At 29.4% G+C, this 13,365-nt stretch overlaps 2 pseudogenes; one reads left to right on the forward strand and one right to left on the reverse strand.

Moving 5' to 3' along the window:
• Positions 1–6,551: 6,551 nt before the first annotated feature.
• On the reverse strand, positions 6,552–10,208 carry LOC143144558 (cytochrome b-like; annotated as a pseudogene).
• Positions 10,209–10,241: 33 nt separating this feature from the next.
• Positions 10,242–11,985, forward strand: LOC143144559 (cytochrome c oxidase subunit 1-like; annotated as a pseudogene).
• The last annotated feature ends 1,380 nt before the right edge of the window (positions 11,986–13,365 follow it).

The raw sequence follows: 13,365 nt of genomic DNA on the forward strand, positions 1-13,365 counted from the left end.
GGCATCCGTAGTCCTCCGTAGGCAGCAATAAAAAGGTCCATAGTGCAAACAAAGCGGAGGGTTCATGCTCTAATTGAATTTACGAGATGCACAACCCAAATATCACATAAATGAGAGTTACTAGAAATTTCATTGCACGTACTATTTACGAGCGAACAATGTACACATTTTATTTTCATTTGTTCAATTTTATTTTATATATTATTTAACGAGAATATACCAATTTAAAAATATTTTTAACGTCATTGATATTGGAATAATCATATTTTACTGGATTTAATCTAAATTATTTTTGCATCCAGAAGTAAACGATAACGCCGCGATAGTATAGACTCTACTTGAAAATGTATTATCCGTACAAACTATCGAATTGCAGCTTGTGTACTTTTTCAGTACGAGTCTTTTAATTTTTTATTAAATTATGCAACGATCGTGAGTCAACTTTGATCGATGCAAAGAACTTCGAATATTTATAAAATAAATACACTACTATATGATACCAATTTTTCTGTAAATCAATTGCGCTTGCAAAAATAATACATCCCGTAGCAAACCTAATAACGAATACCCTTTATTGTAAAAGCTACAATAATTCGTTAAATTTATCATCGTCGTCGTTTTACTGCCATCGTATCAAAATTATTATACAAATACGCCAAATGCGTAATAAATATGTATAATTCGTAAAAATGACACTTCAGATACGATTCTACGTTTCAGCTGTATTTTCAGTTACAAACGCTCGACTTGCAACGCGACAATTGCAATTTCTTTGCAATATGGTCCACTTCTCAAATACGCAAACAAAACCGTGAGTGGACCGTTCTCTCTTTGCTACACTACATTATTAAATATATAATAATGAAAAAAAAGAAAAGATACTCCCGAGAGCAACCAAATAGGTTGCTTTCATATTCGTGAAGTTGATTGATCAAAATATAAAAAAAATTCTCGATAAAAATCGCGCGAGCTGCTTCGTTATTCGCAACACTAATATATATATTGTAAAATGCAAAATGAAAAAACTCCCAGAAGCAACCACGTTAGGGCGCTTTATAGTTCGCAACGCTAATTGAATACCGTGCACCTATGTGTGTTAATTGATACGCAATGCTATCTTTAATAGTCGAGTGCAGTCATTTCAGACTGCGGGGAATCACATGTTGGACAGCTGATTCAGCTGTTTCGTGATTCCAACAGTGATTCCAGTGGCAATTTTTGGGCGTTACGTGAGTCGCAACACTAATAGAAAAAAAACCGCGAACCGTTCGCGTCGCGTCGTTAATTCGAAGCAACGCGATTAATCGATATCGCAACGCTAATTGAAAATACAAATGCAACCGCGTTCAATATTCGTCGTTCGCAACACCAAAGGCAATCGCGATCGATAAGTACTTATCAAACGCAACGCTATTCTAGAAATACATACAATCTGCATTCAGATCTTGCAACATCGAAAACAAGCGCGCTCGATATTCGTTCGCAACCCTAATTCAAACTATAAATACTATTTGTATAGCTAATTTCAATCGCGATTGGTATTTGTTCGCAACCCTGGTTCAAATCGTGACGATTTATCGTCCGTGAAGTTAATTATAATCGTTATTGGTATTTGTTCGCAAGACTAATTCAAACGCGATCGTTTCTCATTCGCAATGCTAATTCAAATCGCAATCATCACTTGTTCGCAACCCTAATTCAAATCGTGACGATTTCTTGTCCATATATCTCATTGCAGTCGCGATTCTTTTTCATTCGCAACGCTAATTCAAACAGTGATCGTTTCTTGTTCGCAACGCTAATTCAAACCGCGAATTGCCCAATATCATTGGGGATGAGGTGCCACAGCACGCGTGGTACATACACGTGTACACATGCCAAACAAACTAACTATCACACAACTACGTGCGAGTACAGTGAGAAAATAGTAATAGTAATGACTTTCCATCCTCGGATAGATATATCCGAAGATGGAAAGCCATTCGTTGCAGCCCACTCGTGAGACAATTTGTCTAGGGCGTCTTTGGCTTGCAGCCTCTTCTTTCTTCGGGCGGCATTGCCCGATCTGAAACCCTACGTTTCGCGAAAACCACGCGCGACACACGTGCGACCGTGCAAACGATTCTGAAAACCGTTGGTCGTGCAATGCACGCGTGAAAAGGAATTTCGAGCGTAACGTTCGTTTCGACGCCTTAATCGACGCGACCGCGTCCGCGAACAATTAAAGCAGAGAAATCCGAAGAATAGAAAGTAACGCCAGATGCAAACGACATTCTTCGTTTGCAGTAACTTCGCGATCCTTTCTTCGAATTGTCCTACAGGTGCAGGTACGTCACGCGAAAACGCACCTACTCGAATTGAGAACGTGACGACTTGCCCTGGCCGTACCTAACCGTTCTTAGCACACATACGAGAAATAAGTTATCTAACCTACCTAGCCCTATATTTAAAAAATGGCAAAACACATTCTCTCAAATACAACCACTCCACGGTTCTCATGCATAACGCCCGGGAGCAATGAGCCTAACCTAGGGAGACGTCCCCGGGTACCAAGTTCTTGAAACTACCTGACAATGGCTGGCGACAATTGCGTACATGTACTCATAATAAGCATAAGAATTTATTGCGTGGCTCTTTAAGGAAAATAATTGTCACGTGAACAATTGTCACGTGAATGTAATAGCAAAAGTTAAGTCAATATAGATAGTTACTGTCATTGATAATATGACGTTACAGAGTATTCTTTAATTCGTAGTCTCTCTGATAGATTTTCGCGAACCGTCGCAATTCCACAGCCCAATCACACTCACATATGTGTATATGACACACTCATATACATTATTATTGTTAATCTTATGGACTAGGAAGTCATCGTTCCCATTGCCTTCGCTCGAGCAAGTAGCAGCTGGGCACTTAAACGAGTTCAGGCAACAAACACGGATAAATCATGCTGAAAATCCTGAACTAGAAAGTGTGGTTAATGTATGTAGTATCTAACGAGATAGTATTCTTTCCTTCTGTTAAAATGACTCGACCTTTTATTTGTGAAAAATCAAAAGAAAATTGAAAAATTCTACTATGCAAAGGAATTACTCGTAAGAGAATTATTCGTAAGAAAAAATTGATCAAGAAAATCTAAGATAATATTTAATTATTCAAAATTTTGAATAACCCTTGGTCTATTTCGTCGTCAAAGTAAATTCTTTAAAAGTTGGAAAATTGTGTACAAATCTATTATTTTAACTTGGAAAACTAACCATCGCGAAATGCCTTCTTGTATACGAAATGTAACATAAAAGCTACGGATAAACGTTAATACTCGAATCATATTTTAACGCGAGACTCGAACAATATAGAAACTAATCGAATATTCGATAATATCGTTTTCGCGTAATACTAATCGTTAGAATTGCGAAATCGGAGAGTATCCGACTTCTTCGCTAAATAATTATATCGCCGTATAAAAAACGTGGTATACAAGAAGACCCTACAACCTGAACTAAGAAATACGTACAAGTAAAACGAAAAGTATCATTGCTCGCGAGTATATGGTAAATATACTCGCGGTCACTGTACTCACAAAAATACAATACAAAATGAATATAAATACAACCGGTCACCCGTATCGTTTCGGACCTTTCGTCCTACGACATGCTTGAATATCGAAGGAATAAAAAATTGCATACGACTCGCCGATCGTAGGACACGAACAGTTCAATACCTCGGCAAGAGCCAGATGTCACCGCAGAAGACTCAAGGTGGAGAGTCTGTAACTAAAAAAAATCAGAAAACATACGCGCGCGCACCCACACACCTAAATGTATGTATAATTATATAATTAATATATATATACATATATATTATATATACACATATATGCGCGCGCGCGCGTGTGTGTGTGTGTGTGTGTGTGTGTGTGTGTGTGTGTGTGTGTGTGTGTGTGTGTGTGTGTGTGTGTGTGTGTGTGTGTGTGTGTGTGTGTGTGTGTGTGTGTGTGTGTGTGTGTGTGTGTGTGTGTGTGTGTGTGTGTGTGTGTGTGATTATATAATTATAAGAGATATAATTATATATTAATTTTATATTTATTAAATTCCAATGATAGTCAAATCAAATATCATTTTTAAATATATCGGAGATTCCTAATCTGATATATAAATTTATTAATTTAAATTTTACTGAATTGGTAGTGGCATAAGATTGAAATTTTGTCTGAGCCTCAAATAATCTCAATCATTAGTACCATTGTCCGTATACTATTATATTATAGTTCAGACCACCTATAAGGATACATTAATTTTTGAAATTTAACCGTAATATGAGAGAAATTTTAATATCAGCATAATGAAGAAATAAAAACTTATGTAAAAATTAATTTTATTTATTTAATTTAATGTATTATTAAGAAGATAGAAGCAATTAATTAGACATTTTTTGTAAAAAAATATCTATTTAAGGTAATTGGGAGTATTTGTACTTATTTTTATTTTAATAAATACTTAGGTTATTCATTAGATATTTTTTTTTTAATTTAATTTAATAAATAAATATAGTATATAAATTATTTATATACTATATATATAATTTATATAATAAAATAAAATAAATAAGTATAGTATATAAATTATTTATGTAATAAATAAGTAATTATTATAATAATAAATAATTACATTTATTGGGGTGTAAGGGTTTATATATATATTAAATAATTATTGATAAGATAAACAAAGAATACATATTTATATGTATATATAAAGAATTCAGAAAAAATAATATTCACCTGATTAACAAAAACATGTTCTTTTGAATATAATTTAAGGTCTGCTCTGCCCTATGATAATTAAATGGCTGCCGTATTTTGACTGTACAAAGATAGAATAATCATTAGTTTTTTAATTGAAAACTTCTATGAAAGGGTTGATGAAATATTTACTGTCTCAAATATATATAATAAATTTATATATTAACTAATAATTCTTAATTTTGTTTATCGGACGAGAAGACCCTATAGAATTTTAAAAATTATAATAATCATTATAAACTTTATTAATATTAGTATAATTTATTTTATTGGGGAAATATTCAAATTTGATTAATTTTAATTAATAAGTCAATGATGTTTGTTTTATACAAATAGATATTTAGTTCAAAAATAGAAAAAATTACCTTAAGGATAACAGCGTAATATTTTTGGATAGACGAAAATGATAAAAATGTTTGCTACCTCGATGTTGAATTAAGATATAATTTAAATGAAGGAGTTTAAATATAATAATAAGCCTTTTCGACTTTTAATATCTCACATGATTTGAGTTCAGATCGGTATAAGCCAGATCGGTTTCTATCTATAAGAAAATTTAATATGTTTGTGCGAAAGGACTATGTATTTTGAATAATTTATTGAATAATTAAATAAATTAGTTTAGTATTATCTTAACAAATTAGTGCATTAAATTTAGAATTTAATTAAATATATTTATATGTATATAAATAATAATTTATTCAATAAAGGAATATATAGTATAAAATTTAATTTTTTATTTTATGTTGATAGTAATAGTTTTAGTTAGTGTTGCATTTTTATCAATTTTGGAGCGTAAATTATTAAGTTATAGTCAGTATCGTAAGGGAGCAAAAAAAGTAGGGTATTTAGGGTTATTACAACCTTCTAGTGATATGGTTAAATTAATTTTTAAGGAAATATTTTATTTGAAAAATTATTTATTATATGTATTTGATAAGTCCTACAAGAATGTTATTATTATCTTTTTTAGTGTGATTGTTAATACCTTTATATAGAGATTTAGTAAATATAAATTTAAATTTTATAATTTTATGAAGGTTAATAAGAATTGGGGTTTATCCTATTATATTAATAGGCTGATCATCTAATAGAAATTATTCATTATTAGGAGCTATTCGATCTGTTGCTCAATCTATTTCTCATGAAGTTAGATTATTTTTAATGATATTTACAGTGATAATAGTGGTTAAGTGATATTCATTTTATGATTTAGTTAAATTTCAGAAAAAAATTAATTTTTTTTGAATATTAATACATTTATATCTAATGTTATTGATAAATTTATTAATTGAATTAAATCGGACTCCTTTTGATGTAATTGAAGGAGAAAGTGAATTAATTTTTGGTTTTGATACTGAATATTCTAGTAGGTTGTTTGTATTAATTTTTATAGCTAAATATATAAATATTATATTTATAAGTGTATTAATTGGGTTATTATTTTTTGGGGGTTATTATTATACTGTAATATTTAATTTAGTTTATGTATTTCATATAGGTGTAATTAGTTGAGTTCGAGGGGTTTTACCTCGAATTCGTTATGATAAGTTAATAAGAATATGTTGAAAAAGTTTTTTATCTTTATCATTAATTTATATTCTATTTATTTATAGAGCAAAAGATTTACTAAATACATTGATTTAATATGAAAATATTAAATTAATAGAAAATTTTATTTCTAATCTATATTTTCAAAATATATGCGTGTATAGCTTATTAATTATTTATAATAAAGGTTTAAGAGTTTACCTCAAAATAAATTTATGAAAGGGATAATAATGAAAAAGGAAAAGTATAAAGTTGAAATAAATTTATTAATGGTTGTGCATGGATATTCGATTATTTGCCCTCCTAATCATGTTAATAGAATAAATGAATTGATTAATATTCAGAACATAAATTGATTAATAGGGTAAAATTTATATGATGTAATTATATGGATTTGGTGTATAAAATAATATATTTATATAATAATATAATAATATAATTACCCCTCCTAATTTTCTTGGGATTCCGCGAAGAATTGAATAAGCAACTAAAAAATATCATTCAGGTTTAATATGAGCAGGAGTATTTATTGAATTAGCTTGAATGAAATTATCAGGATCTCTTATGAATAATGGGAATTTAATAACAATAATAAAATTTATATAAATAAGTGTAATAAATTCTAGTAAATCTTTAATGAAATATAATGAATGAAAATAAATTTTATAATAATTACTGTTTAATCCAGTTGAATTATTTCTTCCTGGCAGGTGAAGAAAAAATTAATGAATAATTACTATAAATAGGATAATGAATGGTAAAATAAAATGAAGGGAATAAAATCGATTTAAGGTGGCATTATTAATTGAAAAACCATCTCAGATCCATTGAACAATTTCTATACCAATATATGGGATTACTGATAAAAGGTTGGTAATAACTGTTGCACCTCAAAACGATATTTGCCCTCATGGTAGTACATGTCCAAGAAATGCTGTAGCTATAGATAAAAGATAGATTAATAAACGTATTGTTCATACTTAGACAAGTTTAAATGAATGGTAGTAAATTTCACGTCTAATATGGATATATATACGAGAGCGATCCGATAATTACTTAGCTTCACCTCCCGATGGTCACCACGATCGCAAGAAAAATTTACTACCTTGTAGTAGATTCTTGTAGACAGCTACTGTCAAAAATTCAGCCAAATCGGACTTGTAGTTTTGTTTTGACCGCGTGTGGAAGCGGGCGTGTCCGCGTATTTTAGAAAAATGGGAAAAGAGCAATATCGGTCGGTGATTCGATTCTTGTTTTTGGAAGGGAAATCGCGCAGCGAAATCAACGAGCGCTTGGATACTGTGTACAGTGACTCTTTTCCTTAGATGGCGACCGTCAAAAATTGGTTTAATGAGTTTTAACGTGGTCGCACGTCGGTTTTTGATGAGCCACGTCCAGGTGGCCCGAAAACGGTTACCACGGAGGATAACGTAAAAAAAATTCACGATCTGGTATTGGCAGACCGCCGATTGAAGGTGCGCGAGATAGCTGAGACATTAGGCATCTGAAAAGACCACGTGGGTCATATCCTGCATGAAATATTGGACATGAGAAAGCTGTTGGCGCGATGGGTGCCGCGTTTGCTTACTCCGGACAACATGCGCAACCGTGAGACCACTTCGGAGCAGTGTCTGATGTTGTTTAGGCGCAATCCGAAGGAGTTTCTGCGTCGTTTCGTGACCGTCGATGAAATATGGATCCACTGGTACACACCAGAGACCAAGGAACAGTCGAAACAGTGGACTTCACCCGGCGAACGCGCTCCGAAGAAGGCGAAGTCTGTCCTATCGGCCGGAAAGGTGATGGCCACCGTTTTTTGGGATTCAAAAGGTGCGATCTACATCGACTACCTGGACAAGGGCAAAACGGTCACAGGGCTCTACTATGCCGGTTTATTGGGCCGATTCGACGTAGAATTGCAGGAAAAACGGCCACACTTGGCGAAGAAAAAAGTGCTCTTCCACCATGACAACGCATCGGCTCACACCTCCGCCGTCGCCACGGCCAAATTAGTCGAATCAGGCTACGAGATGCTGCTCCATCCACCGTATTCTCCAGATTTGGCCCCGTGCGACTTCTTTTTATTTCCAAACTTGAAAAAGTCACTCGCCGGGCAGAAATTTGAGTCGAATAAGGAGGTTATCGCCGCCACGGAGGCCTACTTTGCAGACCTCCAGAAAACGTATTTTTCAGACGGGTTAAAGAAGTTGGAGCATCGCTGGGTCAAGTATATCGAGCTGAAAGGAGACTATATAGAGAAATAAATCGCTACTTTTCCAAAATTTTCGTTTTTCTTTTGTAGGCTAAGCCTACAAGTTTTTAAGACTTATTGGAGCTCCCTCGTACATAAGAAGTATATTGATGCTCCATTTATATAAATAAATCGAATTAGTCAGCCTTAGTTAACATCTTTTATAATATGAATAACTCTTTCAAATGCTAAGGAAATATTTGGACAGTAATGTATTAATAAAAGTAATCCCGTAATGATTTGAATTATTAAGCATAATCCTAAACATGACCCATAATTTCACCATAAATTAATATTTATTGGGTTGGTGAGTTTAACTAATGGGTGATTAATTATATTGATTAATTCATTATTATATTTATAAGATATTTTTATAAGATATTTTTATAAGATATTTTTATAAGATATTAATATACGTTGCTGTTTATAATGTAGTTAAAAATATTTATGTTATAATTTATAAAAATATAAGTTAATCGTGCAAAATTAATTATAAATATAAACACATATAGATTATTATATAAATTAGAAAAAATGGTATTTTGATTTAGGAACTAATCTAGTAAAGTAAAGGAATATAATTTCCTCCTGTTAAAGAAATAAAGATTATAAAGATGTATAAATCAATGTTTATGAATATATATAAATATATTAAGTTAAGAATTAGGAATAGATTAAATATTAATATACAATTTACTGGGTGGGTTTTTTTTGCAAAGATTAAGATAATTAATAAATATTGAAGAATATAAGAAGAATTTAAAAAATCAGCGCGTAATTGGAAAGGTAGTAATGAAAATGATAAAACACTACCTAAATCTGAACGTCATGTGCGTGGAGTTACAGGCCTTGAAATTATCTCTGTGAGATAATTTTTGTAGATAAGGCATTGGTGGCAAAAGTTTTTTTCTATTTATTAAATTAAATATCTACGTATGATGAAGACTTACATTTCTCATTGCCTCTTCATGCAATTAAAACAGGAAATGGTTTTTAAAAGATTTAGAATTACACGAATGTAATTTATTAAATTCAACTTCAATCTTAGAATACAGGGTATACAATCTTTAAATATAAAATATAGAATAAAAATTTTTCAAACACGGTTTTGCTTTCAGAAAAGTTATGTTTAAATATTCATTAAGCATGCATCCGATTCAATATGATATGGCTAACATATCTGACCATTACTCGTGTTTTCTACTTATATTGATGTTAAACATTGGTTGTGGCACAGTATTATTTGGTTTAATTGGTTGTAACTAGTTAGAAGATGATAATTGTTAAAAGAACATACATGTAGGGGATGTTAACAAAAGTGTAAAATCACATTTCAGTAACAATTCTTCGTGTCAATACAAATCGAATATTTTTCTTCATTTTGCAATCTGAGATTCCGTTAGAAATATAAATATTCAAAGTTTTTATGCCTGTGAGGGTCGCAGACACGTTTTCTTTGTGTATCTATTGAATACATTTAACGCGTATCGACAGTCACATCAATAAACTGCTTATAATATATATCGCGGACGAAGTTTCAGATTGCAAAATAATATAGGATCTTCTCACAGAAAGAATTGATACTAAAATAATCATTAATTTTCTCATGTAGAAAATCTATGAACTTATACTCTCGGTTACATGGTACCCTGTGTATATGTATATGTATATTAATGAATAATTTATATATAATACTATACACAGGATGAGACCTTTGAAATTATTACTTTGATTTACGTCAATATTATGTTAATTACTATCGGTAAGCAGAACTTTTTCTATACAATCTTTATTTTCACGATGCAAGTCGATATGAGATAGCTCTAATTATAGAGATAAATAGTACTAACGACACTTATGTCTATACAGTATGCAATGAATGTAGTCCACTTCCTTAATTAATAAAAACTCAATTAAAATAATTTTGGAGTATTCATCTATTTACAAACTTCAATATTAATTATACTTCTATTTATTGATAAAAACCCATTTTTAATCTATTTTTTCTTCTAATAAAATTTACACTATACATTTTAAATATTATATATATATAAATTTCCCACCTGTTCTACTTTTTATACTAAAATGAATAATTTTACAATCCTTAATTAAATCAAAAACAAGATTTATATTTATAATAATTGTATACCTTAGATCAAGATTAATTATATCGTGAAACTATTTACATATTTCATTAATTTACATTTTCCCTAAAATAAAATCAAAAATATATTTTAAAACTAATTTCAACTTCTTCAATTATTTTATATTTATCTTTTTCTTAATATTTTTATTAATGTATATACTCTAATGATTTATTTAATAATTTTCGTTATACATATATGTATATGAGTTTAAATTTGCAATTTGAAATTTTTATTAAATTATAAAAGCTAATATTAAAAAATTTTAATTTTCATATGTAAATTTACAATTTACTTCTTTTTTAAGCATAATATTTATACTTATTACACACACACGCATGCACGCACGCACGCACGCACGCACACACAAAACTATCGACTCATTATCCTCAAATTTATTAATTTATTAAATTTAAAATCTTAAATTAATTCATTTATTTTTAAAACTAAATATTTTCTACACTATTTAAAGATTTTAAGTTAAATAAACCAATGACCTTCAAATTTAAAAGTATAATTGTTTATAAATCTTGATTTATTTAAGAAAACGACTCTATTCAACAAATCACAAAAATATTGGAATATTATATTTTTTAATAGCCATATGATCAGGAATAATTGGTTCCTTATTATGATTAATTATCCGTATAGAACTAAGAAACCCAGGGATATGAATTAATAACGATCAAATTTACAATTTAATCATTACATTCCATGCTTTTGTAATAATTTTTTTTTATAGTTATACCATTTATAATTGGGAGATTCGGAAATTGAATAATCCCATTAATAATTGGGGTCCCTGATATAGCATTCCCCGAAAAAATAATATAAGATTCTGATTAATTCCCCCTTCACTTTTACTTTTGCTACTAAGAATATTTTTATTCCATGTGTCAGGGACCAGATAAACTCCTTGTCCTCCTTTATCATCACAACTTTACCATCCATCATCCTCTGCTGATTTAACAATTCTCTCCTTATACATTGCAGGAATTTCTTCTACTATAGGATCAATTAATTTCATTGTGACAATTTTAAAAATAAAAAATTCAGCCTTTAGTTAAGATCAAATACCTTTATTTGCATGATCAGTTTTAATTCCAACAATTCTTCTTCTCCTAACTTTACCAGTTCTAGCTGGAGCAATCACCATATTATTAACAGACTGAAACTTAAATACCTCATTCTTCGATCCTATAGATGGAGAGGATCCAATTTTATATCAACACTTATTTTGATTTTTTGATCACCCAGAAGTCTATATTATTGCAAGACTAATTCACTGATTCCCATTATTTACTGGTTTTACCTTAAACAAACATTATTTAAATATTCAATTTTATATAATATTCATTGGTATAAACATAACACTTTTCCCTCAACATTTTTTAGGAATAATAGGAATACCTCGACGTTACTCAAATTACCCTGATTCATACTACGGTTGAAATTTACTTTTATCCCTAGAATCTATAATTTCATTTAATAGAATAATTTGCTTTCATGCACATTTAATTTACCCAATATATGGGTAATAAAGATATATATAATGTCCAGAATCGGGTTTATATAGTTTATAAAAATATTATATTTTCAATATAAAGATGAGTAAAGTTGCTCCTCTTTATATATATATATATATATATATATATATATATAAGTTACTTTACTTTATATATATGTATATATATATATATATATATATATATATATATATATATATATATACATATATATAAAGTAAAGTAACTTTACTTGTCTTTATATTGAAAATATAATATTTTTATAAACTATATAAACCTGATTCTGGATATTAGTTAATTCACAACATTTAATTTGCTATTAAAAATTAATTTACAATTACATCTAAATAAAAATATCAATAGAAATAAAATGATTTTAATCATTAAAAAAGAATTAGAAGTTCTTTAAAACTTATTTCACTTATTTAAATATATAACATATATATTATCTTAATATTTTCAATATTAAAATTTGTAAGGTATTTAAACAAAATATATTACATAAAACTAATAATATCAACAATCAAATATATTACTCCATTAAATCAATTATAGTAACTTTATTAGTATTAATTAACTCATTCAATTTCATTAACTGATAAACATTTAATCCATACACTAACTCAAATCAGCACACATTTCATACCCATAAATTGAATTAAATAAATACCCATAAGAATTTTTAAATAAAAAATTTAAATAATATATTCTTATTAAAAATTCAACTAATTTAATAAATAACTTATTTAACTCATAAACCTTATTAAAAATTATTCTTATTAATCCTCCAACTAAATACAACTTTAATACTTAACAAAATATATTAATATAGTCACAAATTCATTCATAAATTTATTTATAAATAATCAACCAAAAAAAGTTATAAAAAATAACATCATAATTATAGATTTTATTATAAACTCAGTTTCCCCAAAACTCAATAAAGGACTTATTTTCAATTCTTTACTAAATAAAAACCACCTAATTAAATGAACTCTATAACAAATCGTTAAAAAAGTAGAAATACAAGCTATTAATATTATTAGTAAATTATAACTTTCACTAAAAAGAGCAGTCTAAAAATCATGCCCGGTA

Source organism: Ptiloglossa arizonensis, chromosome 3, assembly GCF_051014685.1.
Source record: "Ptiloglossa arizonensis isolate GNS036 chromosome 3, iyPtiAriz1_principal, whole genome shotgun sequence".
Classification (NCBI taxonomy): domain Eukaryota; kingdom Metazoa; phylum Arthropoda; class Insecta; order Hymenoptera; family Colletidae; genus Ptiloglossa; species Ptiloglossa arizonensis.